General features: G+C 42.3%; 1 protein-coding gene across 7 annotated transcripts in view; it reads right to left on the bottom strand.

The window, feature by feature from the left end:
* prdm16 (PR domain containing 16) overlaps positions 1-18,475 on the bottom strand; it is a 190,527-nt gene that overhangs the window by 39,154 nt on the left and 132,898 nt on the right. The gene's annotated exons all lie outside the window — the stretch shown is intronic.

Below are 18,475 nucleotides of genomic sequence, written 5' to 3'. Positions count from 1 at the left end.
TAAACTGCTGCCAAAAGTTTCCAGAGTAATGAGAGCTTGCAGACACTCTCTCGCTCTCTCTTTTGTTTTAAACATGTTTAAAACAGTGTTAAAAATGTTTTATGCATTAGGCTCAATGAAATTGATTTCTACTTAGTGAGTGAAAGATTTAATCCTGTGCAAAGGAATTCATTTTGTTTAAGTTTGTTATTTCCTCTCGGATATGCAAAAGCTTTTCATGCTCTGAAGATAAGTTACAGGTGATATTGATAAAACAGCAGGTAAAGCAGTCAGCTCATCATACAATGTACCCGGCAATGCCTTTAAATCCTGTAAACTGAAGAGAGCAAAACAAGAACTCATTAAACTGAACTGGACCATTTTAAACACACATTTTAAAGGAACTTGTGAATTTCCACTGATACGCAACTTTAACAATGCCTGTTACATGCGCCCTTATGAGGCAGATAAAGAGTCAAAACTATATTTAGTGTGTCTTACTGTAAGCACATCTTGCTGCCCAACACAGAACCAGCACGGACAAGGAAGACGAACAGGGCACAAGCCAGTGATTTGAAAGAGGAAGTCCCATTTGTAGATAAGGCGGAACATTCCACCAAAACCGTAACAGTGGTGCATTCGACTATTCAGGCCTTCTCACAATGGCTACAATAAAGATAAACTAAAAAAGAGTCTTTATGAGCTCGTAAAAGCCCTCTGCAGCCAGAGCCGCGGCCCTGACGGCACTGTGATGAAACCCGACCGGGAGAAAGTGCGGCTAGATCACAGGCCGATCGCCGTGACCCGTGAACACTCCCACTTCATTACTGGGATCCCTCGATGATCGCGGAGAGAGGGATACCTTCTGGGTGCCTATCCGTTTTCACTGAGTGTAACACAGCGGAGGAAAAACAAGCGAGCTGGAATTCCCATCTTGTGGACGGCTCTTAAAAGAGCAGCGCTAAGGGAGCGATGGAATACAGGGATGGGGCGTTTGGCGCTAGACCTCGGACAAAAACCCACTGTTAGCTAAAGCGGAGCAAAGGCCTCGACAGAAATAGAGCAAAAGATGATAACATGCAAAATCGTAGACATTTCAAACACGTGTGGTTATTTTGAGAGTTAGTGAACTGCTGGCTATTTGTTAGGTTTCAATTTCTGGTGATGGATCTTGAGATAAGTTTGGAAGTAAAATGTTTGTGATCATAAGCAGAGCTGCATCTAATCAGCATGAAATGTGCTTTATATTGGTGTGTTCAGGCCTTTCTGGCTACAAGCTTCTCACCAGGAAACCATAAATTAGAACAAGCCACCCTGCACAGCCTTCTTACATTACAATTCCAAATATTTATTTATTGCGATATGAAAATTAATTTCTAGAACTAAGAGGGTTAAGATCAATGTAAACAGCAACAACAATATATAGTCATGTGTGTGTGTATCCAGTATAAATTAAATACCTTAAATAGTGAATTAAAATGTAAATTAATATCTACTTGGACTGAAATCAAGTGCTTTAAATCACTCTTAAAAGCACATCCTTGCCAGGCCTAACAGCAAACAAAACCAGTACTAGGAAGTGTGTATTTACCTTTTAAACAACTTCGGATTAACTCGTTCTGTGCCTGCTTTATTTATGTCATTATGGGCAATTCACACTCTCCCACACTGGATTGGAAATTGGAGAACTGAGCACGCCTGTGACACTATATTATGAAAGCTTTTACCCCCTTTAAACAGGGCTTTTATTCCGTAAACGCGCCTCAGACGACGGAGCAAGGGACTGAATGTGCTCATTTTTCCAGTTGGTGAGTTACAAATGCAGCAGCAAAATCTTCCCTAATGTGAAAAGGAACCCTCTCTACATAAACAAACTGCCCAATAAACAGTCTGAGGGGTTCAGACACAGAGGGAGATCGTTTGTCAAGATCTTTGTCTTTTGTTTGCAATTATTACTAAACCAAAAACAGACAGCAGCATTTGAACTTCCAGATTCAATGTAAATGTACATTCTGCAGCATTCCTGCACTGTAACAAACTAAACGTTAGTAATCAAAAAGCAATTATGTCTAAGTGAGCTCAATTTTTCACATAAAATCCGTATTTAAAAGGGGTAAACATTTGCTCAGGAAATGTGTCACATTTGGAAATAGTTACACAAATAATGCCCCACAACATTTTGATGGCTTCCAACTGGAAATTACGGAGATATCTGTTTAATATCTGTTTATGAATTCTTCAAAGATTAATTATGAATTCTGTGCATTTGCTTCATTTACACAGATGCTGGTTAGAATGGATACCATTGATTGCGTCTTCTCAAATATTCCACTGGAATTCATAACAAACGCATAGCCAGTATTGGAAAGGGATACAATTGAAACCTTTTAAAGGAATCAGTCATGGAGAAGCGATTATATTGTATATCTGTGCATTCATTTTTTAGTGAATACAAAACAACCCTTTGAGATCTAAGACCTGTGCTCTTACAGTTTGTAAGTTTTGATTGTCTTGGCACAGCTGGCTTTAGAAATATCCACGTCAAACACAGTGTCAGCATAATGTGTGTGTTAATTTCCAATATACACGTTTTTTTTTTATCTTATGGGAAATTATCATGTTCATTAGCACTTGTTGGCCCTCACAGAAATTGCTGACAACTTAATATCACTGCTCTGTCTAAACCTAATTTAAAACAGGTCTTCAAGTTCAATACAAAGTAAGAAAAAGTGAAAAAAAAGCCATTGTAGAGGATATAAAAAAACAACCCCCCAAAAACAAAGAGATAGGGTACATTTTTCAGAGGATAATCACTCCTAACAGGTGGGACAGGGGATAGAAACTGGACCCCAGTTGTAACTGCAAATGAAGATTCGCTGCAGATGGTTCCAATAGCCTGCAAACGCAAGATCTGGTCGCTCTATTAAACCCTGGTGCTGTGAAATGCAAATTAATTTTATTTTTATGGGTTTCCTATTCGCAGCACACCGTTCCTTCAATATTGCTTTCAAATTCAAACCTCCTGCAGAACTTTATGCACACTCTGGCCTTTCAAAACAAGGGGGATTATTACTGCGAAGAGGAGAACGGCCTGACTGTCTTGGGTCTGCGGGGCAGATAAACCTGAACTCCACATGATTGGAAACAGATGATTCCCACTTGCTAATGGCTTCCAATGGTTGCTAACACATTATGCCACAATGAGCTTACAAATGCCGTAACAGAAATGTACACAAACTGTTTAGAAATTAATTAAAGTCACAATTTTCACCAACATCATTCTACTGAATATAGCAATGTTACATTTTGTCCTTTGATAATACAAAATAAATAAATACACCGAATTATTGCGTTCAATAAGCCCAATCTTCATTAGGTACGATGGGAATGTCTTACAGCATCTACTGCAGAGTCCACATCTGTTGCAGGTTGAAAGATTTCTTCTCCATAGTGAATCAGAAGATTACCCATAATTCCCTTTTCAGAAGCGTGTGTATTATCAATTTGCTCTTGGAGTCTGTACCGACAGAAAAGCCTTGTATTGTTAACGCCAGCTCCTAAAAAACACGCTGTAATTCGACAATGCACTCTGAATAGTGCTGATCCATACAGGAGGAAATCTGTTATTTTACGGTTTTGTGACCCATTGTTTAAACTGTACATTTTTATTTCCCGGCATCTGGATGAGATTCAAGCACTAACAATAAACCCATTGAGCTCCAATACCTCTGGGTTGATTCACATTAAGTGCCAATTTTTGCGCCTTCCCTATTCCTGTGCCTTTTTTCTTCTCCCACACTCTGTTGTTCGACGGTATATCAGAGCCGCGGCCTGCTCTAACGGCTGCTGTGATTTAATGCCGACCGATTGTTTCCAGTTTGATCCTAAAATATGTTTATGAGCCTCCCTGCCCTTAACCCCCGCCCCTGCCGTAACCTTAACCCTAACAATGACTCCCAGCCCCTGACACAGAGATAATGGATGCCCAGGAACGTACAACCACACACTGCCGAGCAGATATATTGGACAGGCTTTTAATTAAATCGCACATCTAATATAAGAGGCCAGGACCATATCCATTTGTTCTGTGTTTAACACAATATCGAGAGCATGTCAGTCAAGCAATGTGATGTGTATTAATTTACCTTTATATTGGGGTTAATATATGAGAGGTTTGGACCCCTGTTTGACAGTAATGGTTAATAGTGTGCATTAGGGTGATTGCAGTGAAAGCATTCAGTCACAGGCCTGCGATGTGAGGCTCACATCATCACATGTTCAAGCATTCACTGCTATTAAGAGCAGCGGGGAGCTACTGGCATAATCACTTGGTCTGAGGGAATAAAGAGAGGCGAGAAAGGCAGAAGCAAAGCAAGAAAAATAGGGCAGAGCAGTTGGAAAGAGAAAAAAAAAATGGCGGCTCAATAGAGAAGTGCGGTGAAGAGAAATGGCAATTCACCAGCCTGTATCTGTTAGTGTTCCTGCAAGGCACTTGTGTGTATAAACACTTTAACACCCGAGTGGGGTAAGTTTGATGACAAACCATTATTTTACAAAACAAAAATACAACGGAAACGCACTAGGGTGTAATTCCTATCATTTCCAGTCTGCAGGTAGCGGTTATTGAGAAGTGTTAGAGATTAGAAGAAATTCATCACAATAAGATTAGATAAATTAGTTAAAAGTTAAAAAACATCAGTTTATAACGATGGGTTAAAAAGAAAATTTTCACCCAATAAACTAATTCCTGTTAATATACTACGATAGCTTATGTTTTTAACTCAAGAGGAACATGAGTGGAGGAACAGGGTTTTATGCAAGAGAAAAACGTGTTTAAATGGAAGATTGACAGGTCTCAGATAACGTGAATATTTTAAATGTATACTCGATAAGAGGCCCATGCTTCTAGTCCATTTGTTTACCCAGATAATCTTTGACAGAAAAGATCAGGTGCAAAACAAACAACACCACGGAAAGAGAACACCACTAAAATGGTTTAAACCAGACTTTTTATTTTATTTTCTTGTATGTCCATAAACCACTTAAATGTCACAAAACTTCCGTGCTATCATTTCCCTGAGCCGTTTCCCTCTCAGGCCCTCCCTGCCTGGTCAAGGTGGACACAGAGGGGCGGGGAGGGGTTTAGTGGAAGAGTTTGTGTGTTATCGTGTCTTAGTTACTACTCTTTTTTTCCTCTGCCGTAGCCTGAAATATTCTCCAGTAGAGTGGAGCCAGAAGGGGATCAATTAGGCAAATAATCTGGGATGAATGGCAGAGTGTAGGAAAGCATAATAGGGTGTACCCGGGATCACACGACAGGAGCACAAAAGCAAGCGGGCTGCATGTTAAAGTACAGCGCAAAGAAAGGTGCTGTCAAAACACAGGGAGCGGGCCGCTGATGGGTTAATGTGACAGTAAGCAATGAAAGGATGTGTGAACGAGCGCTTACCTCCAGATCAGATAAGAGGGGACACAGAGTGTGGAGCCCGTCACTCTGGAACTGTTTGGACACACCGCTATCAATCACGAAACGAGCAGACACTCAACCGTCTTGTCAAAAACAGCACTGAGACCAGCCTCGTCTTATTGCCTTTTACACACGACATCAGAAACCAATCACATTCAAAGGAGACTTAAGCAAATAACTACTGCATAATTAACTATAAAATAATCCCTTCTTATTGTAGAGTAACTACACATTTTGGCCTTGAATTTTTAACCCTACAATTCAGAATGCTGTTGTTGATTTGTTTTTCTATTTCTATCCAGTTGTTCTTCAGTGTGTTCCAATGACAATCTTAGCTTTCATAAATAAAGTCCGACCAGAATAGGAAAGTTAATTTCTATCCGCATTCTGGTTCTATGGATACATATTTATTGATGTTTGAAGAAAAAAGTGGAAAAAACGAAACAAAAAACTACACATATAAAATGAAATCGCAATTATCAAAATTATCCTAAAGGAAGATTGGCAGTTAAAATTCAACAGAGATTTCTTTCAACTTTCCATGTGTTTTAATTGCATTCATAAATTCATACACTTCCACTTGAGCACAGACAAATCAGTGTACAGCAGTCCAGAGTGAAAAGGACCATGAAGCAAAACAGCCTTACAATACCTAATAGCTGATTGATAACTAATAAGTACTGTGTCAGAATATGAAGAGGTGAAGGTTGTTGTTTAAGAGTATTTTGCAGCAGTGTAATGAAATACCGAAGACAGAAAACCACAAACAAGACCAAGGAACAAGTAAGATCAAACTGCCACTAGAGGCGCTCTGTCACAAGAGAATTGCTTGATACTATTCTTCTTCACATTGCATTACAGTTTTGACAAACCATATGGCTTTTTGGATTTTGCCAAAATTAGGACAGTGAGTAGGAAAAAAACATCAACTATATCATATGTTTAGCATAGTACTGATCTTAAAAAATAAAAATAAAAATAGGATTATCACTGAATCATTTCTCCACAAACCCCAGAAATAAATAATGACCTTTTAAGACTATTGTAGATAATAGAAAGGAAGACATATTTAGCATTGCTTTAGAAGTTTGATGATTTCAAATGATTTCATCTAAGGAGGCACGAACCTGACCTCAGGTCCTTAGAACAACTCTGGGATGAACTGGAGCAGTAAATCAGGACCAGTCCACAGTGAGCGATCTCTCCCTGCCCTAGGAGCTGTGCTGCTGGAGGAAGAGTCCGCTCTTGCTCCGGTCATCTATCAAACGGACTGCAGCCGCCCGTAGGGTCAAGGGTGGGCCTACACCCTATTAAATGCATTAGGAACAGCTGCCATTTTTATGCTGCCTGTTGTACCGATAATTTTGGTTACAGTGTTTTAAAATGTATCAATTCTTCATATAAATACAGAGCATGAAACACAGGGTAATTGAGCTGGACGGCAAACGCAGGGTTGAATATGGGATAAAACAAAACATAATTGCATGTGACGCTAAACAGATTTAACTGCTTTGGCATCACACTGCCCTATCTAGAACTAAACTGTAAGGGAAAATGGTTTAAATGTGCTCCAGATAGCTTTACCCTTAAACGTACCTGGCAGAAAATGGTTCTCTAATTGATAATTTTCCTGGCATCAGACTATCGCAGCACACAGTACTATTGTGCCCTGAACACACTCTGCTGACTGCGTGGTTGTATTGTTTTTAATAAGCAAACTTTTTAGCCACTTGCATTTCAAAAGGTGAAAGGCTCTCAATGTTTATTGGGCTGATGTAAAAAGCAGAGGGGAATGCTTAGCAAACTTTACCTACAGACTAAAGCATACCAGCTAATGGCTCGATGAAAGCAGATTGATAATAAATAAAAGATAATACCGGTTCAGTTCAATGCCTTGCCATTTTCTTCTCCCTCTCTCGTAATCTCAGGCCCTGCGTCTGTCTGTGAGCGGAGCGTGTGATTGACAGTGCTGCCGTATGGATCTGAGAGTGGCTGGAAGCCCATGCTGCTAGCTGCGTGGTATTAGAATTTACAGGTTATCACACGGGCCACAACCCAGGCGTTGACCTCATTAACTAATGTGACCACATCAGCACCTTTGCAACTGTTACCACTTGTCATGTGTCAGGGCCCCGGCCTGCCGACATCCCCGAGGACACGGGGACCGAGCGCCTCGCGGGGACAGACTCCTCAGGATTACAGGGGACACGACACCGTCCCACAACACGGGACACAAGCAGAGATCTGGCCTCAGCATGTATACACACACGTTGTCTGTCCTGGATATATTTGTACATTACAAACACAGATGGACAGACAGTATACTAATTTAACATCAGCCCAATTTAACATTATTATTCTTTTATTACCAAGATAGCCATTGCTTCTGCTTTTTCAATACACTACAGGATAGATTAGAAAGTTAGGCAGAGGTACCTGCAAGGAATTTAATTCTTCAAAGAGCTGAGTTAATGGTTAATACGTTTTGTCTTCCCTCTCCAGAGACACGTTACATAAAGGCACAGCCAGCTGCCCCACATCCCCAGAAGGGTTAATCACACGGCACAGACACGCATCCCCATAGCCCGTCCAGGTTCACAGCTCCAGATGCCTGGATCAATGGCGTAATGGCGCGGGGGCAGCACTCTGTCCTCAGTGGCGAAAGGAGTTGTTCAACACTTAGGTTTTATTATTTATTATTGTTTATTGATTGCTCCCTACAAGTGCTTCCATAAATTCCATCTTTGCGAAATAAACAGCAAACACACTGTGCGCGTAATAATTGGACGTCGGTTACCAGGCTTTGCAGACACGGAGTGGGGGTGGGTGTGTGTGTGTCTCTTGGTGGTCAATTTTCCACAAGAAGCAGTTCAAAGCTCCCAGCTACAACAATGTGCCAGCTCTGAAGTCTCATACTGACAGAACGCAGCTGAATTGAAAATGCTGTTCAGAGCCGGCACAATAGCACCATGTTATTTATTTCTAATGCCGGGCCTTAAGATCTGACTCTGTCGCTGCAGACTGTATAAGCCGTGCGTTGACCCTAATTTGTTTTACACTCAGAGTCCTTGAAACACTATAAACAGCACTTTCTTGTTTCTCTTCAATGCACATCGAGGGGAAATGAGCAGCTTTCTCCCGTCCCTGGGCGATTCTGTAATGCTCAAAAGGCAAATAAAAAATAATAAAAAAGATAATTCAGTGATAGCAAATTGCTGCATTGCAACAGTAAGAGAGGCTTTTACTATGAGCTCTCTGAATGTATCCATAATAAAACGACTTGCCTGCCATGTATGAAAGTTTGTTTAGCTTGGTCTCACAGAAACAACAAAAGCTGAAGAACGCGTTCATCTGCGAATAGAATTGGGGGGGTCGGGGCGTTTGCATTGCTAATTTCGCTCCAATATCCCCTGCTCCTGCCATTCATCATTTTAAAAAATGGTCTCAACATTTGCATTATAAAAATGATATTATAAATAGAGAGACATTTCCCTCACCTGGTGCCATTAAAACACAACCTCTCTGACAAAAGACGACTGGAGGGGGTATTTGGAGTAAACAAGGGGAGGCCTTTCCTAATACACAAATTATTATTTCCCAGCACGTGCAATTCATCAGCACGCTAATTTCAGCTAACGTGCATATATGTAAATTAAAATTTAACAAACCGGTATGATTAATAGTGTGCAGCGGTGTATGGCTCTACGGTGAGCACAGCTCACTGGGGGCCCATAACTCCACGGCACTAATTAAAAAGGCATAACAAGATGGTGACTTATTACTGGCAACTCTGCCATTGTTAGCAAACAATACAGTCGGCACCATCCATCGCGTTTATTACATTTCCACGGCACAATCTGACAGTGGGGAGACATTGTGCCAGCCGATCGGGAGCGTTCTGTCCGTTTAGCGTTGGGCTGAACCATTACGTGTCACATAGGCGCCGGTTCCTAATGTTTTTGGATAACATTAAATAGTTGTGCGATGGATCAGAACCACGTACACAGCATAAAAGAATGCATGTGTTACAAATCCAATTTCCATTTAGATAACAGTAACCAAAAATAACAATGAAAAGTTTAAAACGTGTGCTAATGAGTCAACACTCTTATGGTTGCTGTCGAAGGAGGGCAGTGAGCCGTCCTCTCCAGTTTGTAGACACTTTTTGAATGTAATATACAGGCTGCATCAGTCTCCAATCCCCCCCCTCCGCCCTCCAGAAGGCCAGGCATTCAGATGCTGTAGATGATCCTTTTCCATTAGTGTCTATTTCAGTAGCTTGTACTCCTCTGGCTATTCATTTCATAAGAAGAGATCAAGCCATGTTCCCCCACTGATCTTTACAAAACACACACATCTCCCCAGCATCTCGTAACATTTACTTAATAATTTAACACTGGGCCACTGTCGATGGGATTTCCATAAAATAAAAAAATAAAAAAATGGAAGAAAACAACGGCAGGATCGATGGTGCAAAAAATTGGTTTATTGAGTGGCCCGTCTTTTATTTCCTCAAGACATAGATAAGAGAATGGTGTTTGCTGCCTTGCATACCATGTCGGAAGGGAGGGGGGGGAAAATGAAATTAGATTATTGATGTTAGTTGTCGGAAATAATTGCTCGGATTCTGTCGTGAGGAATGCGAAAGATGCTGACGGATTCACTGATCCGTGAACACTTGGCTTCTGAGCAGGTCCCGAAGTTGGGCCGTTATTGGAATTTAGTTTTTCACCCCCCCGAAGAGCCACAGGGGTGATGCTTACTCTATACGCCTGACAATTTTAACAAGACAAACAAAACACCTCATATTTTAACTCTTTGATTGACCTTTTAAATAATTAAAAAGAATTAAATGCGATGCATACAAAATGCTTTAGTCTTTAATGCTTTAATAATTTACAAATATTCACGTGTGCTTCAAATGTAAAGAGTACAGTCTAGCTTTAGTTTTTTTCCTGATTTTGATGTAGTATAAAATATGCAACCGCACAGTAAAAGAACAGCTAAAATAACAATATTAGAGGAATCTAGAGGAGTCTATTTTAACAACCAAGCAAATTTACAAAGGATGGGATATGATTAGAAATGTATTTTCATGCTTTAGAAAATACAGAACTACGCTGAGCTGATGGCATCACAAAAACTTCAAATCAATGATCAAAACGTAGATTTCTTTTATGGGTGGTTAAGAAATTAAATAATAAACAGATTATGTAAATTCAATGGAATTCAATGAAAGAAAGGAAGGAGAATGGTCAGCTAAATATTCTATTTATTCTAACATAATATCATATCTAGTAGAATATTCCCTAATATTCTAGAACTCATAACATATAACAAATATGCATTTTAATGGGTTTTCCAAAATCAAAGGACACTTTGGATTGTGAAGCGTGTTTGTGCCTGTGAGTGGCGGCTAAGCACAGACATTCAGAGTATGGGATTGTTCCCCAGTCACAAGGCCTGCGGTCACCTTAAAGGGATCACTCCTCCGGGTAAGAAAGTAGAGTCACAAGTACAGCATATGGAGACCCACCGCACAACACTGAGCCTGCACACTACTGACTGGATTAGGAGAAAAAAGAAGAAGAAGAAAAAAGGGGGGAAAAAAAGAAGAAAAGAATGTCTTTTTTTGTCTTGACATTTTGATCTCCTGCATCTAAAACCCTTTGGAATAAGCATTGCTTAAACCCCCTGATAGCAGAAGCCCCGGCTCATATGGAGTACTCTGGGCAAATCCAACTATAGTATGGAGGGTATCGCCAGCTTTGCCAGCATTTGCGTACAATAGCTAGTGTTGGGTGATTGAAATTCACTCCAGCTTGTCCCCGATCTGTCCTGAAACCGATACCTGCTGAGTAAAGATAGGACCTGACCCGCTGCCCTCGCTGCCTCCTCTCGGCTCTGCATTAGTGCAGCGTTTGAATGGAGTCTGTCTACGTCACACAGAGACTCGACTGACTCCTAATCAGATAGCTTTCCCACTTGCTGAATAGGCTGTCTCTGGCACGGTGTGTGGCATCAAACTGGCTCTTTTCATTCCACCGCCTTCAAACAGCGAGCCACTCAGATCTTTTTTTCCTTTCCTGCTCCGAACAAGAATTTATTATTTTTTTTCCCTTTTGCGCTTGACATTATAACAATAAAATGATAAAAGGGAACCATTTAGGTGTGTGTGGAAAAAGCGAGAACTCCCTGGCATCCCGTGGCACTTCAGTGATGAGACAAACGAAGGCCCTGCCAGCACAGCTTGTGGGAATACAGCACAGACATTTCACTTCCTTTTATCTTGACACCTTCACATTCGGTTCCTTCCACTGTCTCAACACCTGTGTCTTTCCCCCATTATCCTACCAGCCTGTACAACTATTAATTAATCTATCTTTACACCATCCACCTGTCTTGTTCCCTTTCTCCCTATCAAGATTTGTGTTTATTATTATTATTATTATTATTATTATTATTATTGTAAGGTTGAAATGGTGTAGAAATGTTTTCTTCATGGTTTAATGTTTGGAGTATCACCCTTTTTAAGTTTGAGCTTTGCTGGTTTTCAGCAATTGCGTTTCTCAAACGAGATCGGTGAACAATAAAGCTAGAGACAAAATGGGGAGACCGGATGTGTAAGAGAGGAAGACATAAACTCTATTATCCCTGTTTGTATTTTTGAATCCTATGAATCCATTTTTGAGTTTACATTATTTAACGATCCCTAACGTAAACTGTTCTCCATACGGTAAATACAATGCTACAATGCTAAAAGTGTAACAGAATCACTATTATATAAAATAAAGGTGTAAAAGAAGATTAGAATGGGATAAATCATCTGAAGGTGTAAGTCTAAACATGTACACAAGGAAGCAAGACCTTGTGCAGTTCTAACTCTCACTGACACTTTGGACCGGTCCCTTATTGCAGTGGTTTTCAAACTGGAGAACCCCCTGCCTTGCTGGTTTGTGTTCCAACCGAGGTCTTAATTGCTTAATTGAATCCTTAATTGAACTAACAAAGCAATACACCATTAAATTAAGTAATTAAGACCTCAGTTGGAACAAAAACTGTCAGGACAGGGGAACTCCGGGACCAAGTAGAAAATACTGCCGTTTAGGAAAGAAGTTGTGCATGTTTTTTTGAGCTGCAAAAACAAAATCAAAACCTTGATTGAAGACCATTGAACAGGGGCTTGAATCATCACAAGGAAACGGCAAAAACATCTGCTTTGGCCTTCATTATAATGCGTTGCGTGCCAAACGGCAGCCCACTGGCTATCCCAGTGTCCATGGCTCCACACAAAAGCTACAAAAATAAATTATATGATGTGTTTTTGGTTGAGGACAAATGAATGTGTTGGGTGAACACAGGTCTTGACAAGGCCCTCGGAGATGCCCTCAGCCTTACAGCTTTAATTTTATACCCCCAGAAGTGTTTCCTGTCTGTATCGGCTTACATGTAAAGAGCAGAATTGTAATCAGACCCCTGTGGTTGGCGATTGTCTCCTGTGGTGAATCTCATATTTTCAAGCTGACCGTTTTACTATGGAATCTGTAAAATAATTTGGGTTTCCCTCCTCCTCAGTCAGTGTGTGTCAATACACTGTCATCAAAGTGTCTCTGAGCGGTAACCCAAGACACACAGGGATCATCTTTAATGAGGGACATATCTCCCTCCGCTTCACTGGGACGGCATCAGGGCTCCCCCCACCAAGAAACAACAAACAAACAAACACTGGAAACAAGAGAACAATTAAATAATCTGATTTATGTCTACACACCAGGCAAATGTAAGTGTATTACTGTCAAAAATATTATATTGATGTTAAAAACGCATATTTAGCCTTGCAGTTATGCATTTGCTGTTAATTTCCCTAATTGTTCTGACTACAGATATTCCCTGCATCCCTATATGTTTGTTCTCCCCATTCCTCGTCTCCTTGCCTGCGTTTATTGACATTTTCTCCCCACTAACCTTCTCTTTTGCACTTAGTTTAATGTGGGCCCTCTTATCAGATGTACTCTGGGTTTGGAGTTTCACCGTCCCTTCTCCTGCCATTCTCCGCGTTATTCATTCCCTCTTCCTGTGCGCTGAAAGTCAAGCTTCCCTTTACAAAACCGCGTGCCCTTATCTTGGTGACCCCTTGACCCCGAGACATGGCGGCAGCCACAGACTGTTGGCTGTATTCTGTGCAGGGAGAGCGGCCCTGGCGCTCCCCGGTGGCTCTGGGGAGAGGGGTTATGGCTAGGGGGACAGAGGGGCCACAGGACACACCACAGGGGCCTTGAAGTGGGGCGGGATCACTGATCAAACCTGTGGTCTCATCTCTGAAACCCACAGGGGAGGAAGGTATTCATGTCACTGCATATTCACAAGATCAATACTGGTACAGCATATGTGATTAACTGTAAAATAACTTGTTTTTCCTGAGGGTTTTCATTGGGATGATCCACGTCAGACGAATCTCAAACATTCAACAGAGTGTGAACTTGCCCAGGCTGTCTCTCTTCTTTGGACAGTGCCCTGGTTCATCAATTCAGCATAAACCTGTCAGTTTGACTCCAGCAGGGTGTTACCAGATGTTGAAAAGTAATATGAAGGGACAGATTTAGGTGGCATGAGGTAAAATTGTATTTACAAATATATTTTCTTTGCCATATATTTCCATAAGCCACACTACAGAGTGAAAGATCTCAGGTGTCAGGTCTCAAGCTGAGTGCCTGTGCTGTGGTGCCGGTTCTGCCAGGTCCTGGTAGAGCTGGCCTGGAGAGGAGTGAGCTGGGTGTCTTCTCTGCCCCGCGGGGCTCCTGAAGCGGAGCGGGGGATCAGCCGTGCTGGGTGGGTGGTCAGCGCAGTCTGAGAGCTATCACTCGACCTCCACGGCCGAGAATTCAATCTGCCTCTGTCTGCAAAGCTCCTACATCATCACCTCGCTGATAGGAATCGAGCCGTGCCTGCCGTGTGGAAACGCGCGCTCCCCGCTCTTAAAGGGCCCCTCTCCTCTCTCCCGCGCTCTCAATGCTCTGCTTCCTGTCCTCTGTGCTGTACTCAGGCCAGCACCTCTTACTCACAATTAGTGCCTTCCCCCCTCAAACTCACCGATATCCACAATTAAAATGCACACGTGTCCCTTGAAACACGAGACTACACTTTGTGGAAGACATTATATCTGAGGTCTTTATGCCCCATTTAAGCAGTACTTTCTGTACTAGGAAACTGATTTCAGTGACTCACCAAGACCCGTGCGTTGAACAATATGTGCACCACGTCTCCCTACTCACACTGACTTAAAATGACTCAAACACAGAGGCATATACGAGGAGAGATAAGATCAGAACTGTTTTGACTCTCCGGATCAAGTAAGAGCCCTTTATGTGGTCTACACAAGGAACTGCCGGAGCGTGGAGCGGACGAGTCAGTCCTGATGGATGGAGACCGATTCACTGGGGTCCCTCATGCTTGGCGAAGGGGCAATAAAATATTTTAAAAAGCAGACATGCAAGATTGCCCTGATGGCCTCCTCTCCTTTCTTACACTCTCATAATCAGTTATCAGGAGGATGTCAACTAGCACTTTTTAATATATAGTTTAATCCTGATACTGTCAGGGTTCATCCTTCTTGCTTGCCTCTGTGCATCCCCGAGATATCATCATGCCTCTGTGTGCTCAGGAGAGAGACGTATCGAGTCATCTCCTATGATATTGGTTACGGGAGAGCACACAGCGAAGACACGTTGGTGACAAGGCAGAGCAAAAGGGGGTTGGCGTCCCCAGCGCAGTACGCCAGCTACAGGAAGATATTATTTGGCCTCTGACTCCCCGATCCCTTCATCCTTCAGATGGAATGTGTCCAGGATTGTGTTTCCGCTGCTCTAAGCATCCCTTTTGTCGTGGGCCTGCAGGTGCTCCTCAGTCCACATATCCCATATTCATATCCTGATTCTATTCCGATAGCTCACACGGTCCCCATGGACAACACCTGCTGCTGCAGCCACGGCACGGCAGACAATGGCTGTTGTTATGAGCCACATTCTTTTCCATCTCCACACGGGACACAATCAGACTGCCTGAGCTGCTTATTAAGGAACGAATGAGTGAAGTAATGGCTGGATTAACTTTTTAATTTAAAGCTTGTGTACCTTTTGTTGTTGTGTGTTGTGCGTACTCCTGTGCGTACATGAAGCGAAGTGTATTCTTGTCTCGCAGGTATAAACATGGGGCGGGGGGGAAGGAACAGAAGACGTTTCTTGGTAGATATCCGTTCCTTTCCCCATCCCCCCCAATTGGCTCGAAATGCAGATGAACTACAGCATATCTATTTTCAAATTGCACATTCCTGAACAATGATGCATGTGAATATAAGTGCCTGGCCAATCTCCTCGGGAATTATTTGCAGTTTCTCTGACAGAGGCTGTTGCTGCAGTCTGGGCACACTTTTCCTTTTCCTGTAGGATGAGGCAATGCCCCTCACCCAACCCAAATGGGCATCTGTCCTTCAGAAACGACGCAGTAGACGACTGATCTTGTCTGACGCATTTAAAAAAGCAAAAAAAAACCTCTCTGCAGTGGAATTCTGTAGTCAGCTGTTGGTGACTCAAGGTCTATTTACTTGTGATTAATGCTAACTACCCAATGCATAAAACATGGAAAGGTAAGTCTACTGTCTCTACTACACCACTGTAGTGATTGTAAATGTATATATGAAGAATAATTATGTGAGATATCAATTCATTTATGAAGAGAAGTCTGAAATTGCAGAGGACTAGGCCAAGGATATTGTCCAGTATGGTGAAAGTAGCCGTGTTCATTGTATGTATTAATCTGAAGTTATTTGGCCTTCTGGGTAAGAACCTGCAAAGGCACCTACGGTACTGACAGCGCTGGGTGCCACTGTGTGTAAATATGCTACAATTCGGTCATCACGAGGCTGCCTATAATCTAGCTTTCAATCTCCAGCTTTAGCAGGTTGTCTGAGCTGTGAGCCACAGGCTGGGCCTCTGGCGGAGGGTGGGGGGGAAGCGCGGGGGGGGCCTGGGAGCTAATTGAAAGCTGATTCCTGTCAGGAGCTCCTTTCTCCCGGAGACAGAAGGGACATTGTGCCCCTCGGAGTTTGAGTGTGGCCTTGGCTGCTGCCAGAAGACCACCTTTTTATCCCTGAGACAAAACAGAACCCCCCCCACCCACGAGAACCCCCCCCCCCGCCCACCCGCCTCCTCTTTCTGTTGGACCTCTCCCCAACTGATGAAAGGAGATATATTAGGCCGGTAATTCTGCAGAGGAGATAACCGTCAAACGGAATGAAAAACAGTGTCTATCTCCAGGGCTGGGGACTCAAACAATGTCAAAACTACAACTTTAGGACTCAATAGTTCTTGGCAGGCAGCTGCAGAGGCATACCACCCCCCCTCACAACCCATCCACACAAAATATTAGGATGCATTTCTCAGGAAGGTAAGCTGCAGCATAATCGCCCGGGGTCTCGCACATGAAGCCAAGGCATTTTTTTAAGGCATCACTCAGCTTTGTCTCTCCCAGGAGAGGTCTGCCTCTGAAGGGCCCCCTCGAACTTTGTCATCATTATTGACAAGACCCCCCACCCTCCACGTAACGACCCAGACGGCAGCCACCCGTGTCTGTCTGTATTTTGTTTTTCTGTTTGTCTTGACAATCTGCTTTCCCACATTGCAGGTTTTGTGTAGAAGTCTGCCTCTATTATATCACGAGAGCTCAGAGACAGGAACCCAATTAAGCCCGATTTGAAGGTCACGGCGTTCCTCGGAGATGCCATTGCTCTATTCTTCAGGTGCTCACGAGGTTACTGTTGCTTCTTTTTAAAGGATTTTGAGATGCATTGTGTGGGATTTCGAATTTTGCCTCTATAGCATCACTGGCACCTTTCTGAGGTTAACAGTGAAGAATAAGAAGAAGAGAAAAGACTTGGTTCTTTAGAGCATTATTCAAACATTTTATTATACAACTGAACCCAATTTGAACTACACAAGTATTTATCTTTGTGTTGCTCAACAATGATACTTCATTTTACCTGTATAAACACCACATCACTGATATATATATATATATATATAGAGAGAGAGAGAATTTATAAAACTAATCAAATCACTGAAAAACTGCCTTTTCAAAAAGCGGACTGAAAGAGCTTCCTAGCTGACAGCCTCGCTCTCGACATTGGCTTTTTGTTTTGCTCTTAACCGTACCTTCTGCTGCCAACGTCAGCCTTCCAGTCCAATAAAGCATTTTTGTTCTTTTCAATATCTATTTTGTAAATTGTGCTGAAATCAATGGGGGCTTATGGAAGGGTTATCATCTCAGTCAGGAGAGACAGGTTAATTTTTTCCAGCTGCATGGGGGTGAGGGGGGGGAATGACAGATTTACGCTGTCCTTAAACACACAAGACAGTCTGAACTGTGTGAATTGTCAGAAGGCCCTTGTTAGGAGGTTTCCTGTCGCTGGATAGCTCGGGAGGCCTTCTCTCGGAGCTGAGGAGAACCTCATTTTACTAACAATCAGCAGCAAGGTGGCATGTTTTAAAATGCCTTCCCGAAGTCTAAATGGGACAGCGTGATTAGCATTCACCCTACACTCGACGAGGTTTTAAAGCAGACTTCTCAATGCTGAAGTCAATTCAAAGCGAAGTGTGTGTCGGCCTGCGATCCTGCCCTTTGCCAGAGCAATGCGTTAGCGGTGAAATCCCTAAAACGGTGACTATTGAAATCTTAAATCTTCCCAGGGTCACATATGAAAGCATTCAGGAGGCTGAAAGAAAACCTTAATTTCCTTTTTTTTTTCCCCACGCTCTTATCTAAAATATTGAACACTCTGCAGTCTAGCGAAAAAGAAAAGGCGAGAAACGCAGTTATGAAGCAGATCCGTCTGATTGACTGCTACAGGACACGGAAGAAGACAAACGTTAGACTGTTCCATTCAAGACGACTGTATATGCGATTCTCCTGGAATTCTAACATGTGTTGGTGTTAAGGCAGAAGTCAAGTGCTTTACCATACTCCCATATGCTGAGA

Source organism: Amia ocellicauda, chromosome 18 (assembly GCF_036373705.1).
Source record: "Amia ocellicauda isolate fAmiCal2 chromosome 18, fAmiCal2.hap1, whole genome shotgun sequence".
Lineage (NCBI taxonomy): Eukaryota > Metazoa > Chordata > Actinopteri > Amiiformes > Amiidae > Amia > Amia ocellicauda.
The sequence above is the reverse complement of the archived record's forward strand: the minus strand, read 5'-3'. Positions and strand labels throughout refer to the sequence as shown.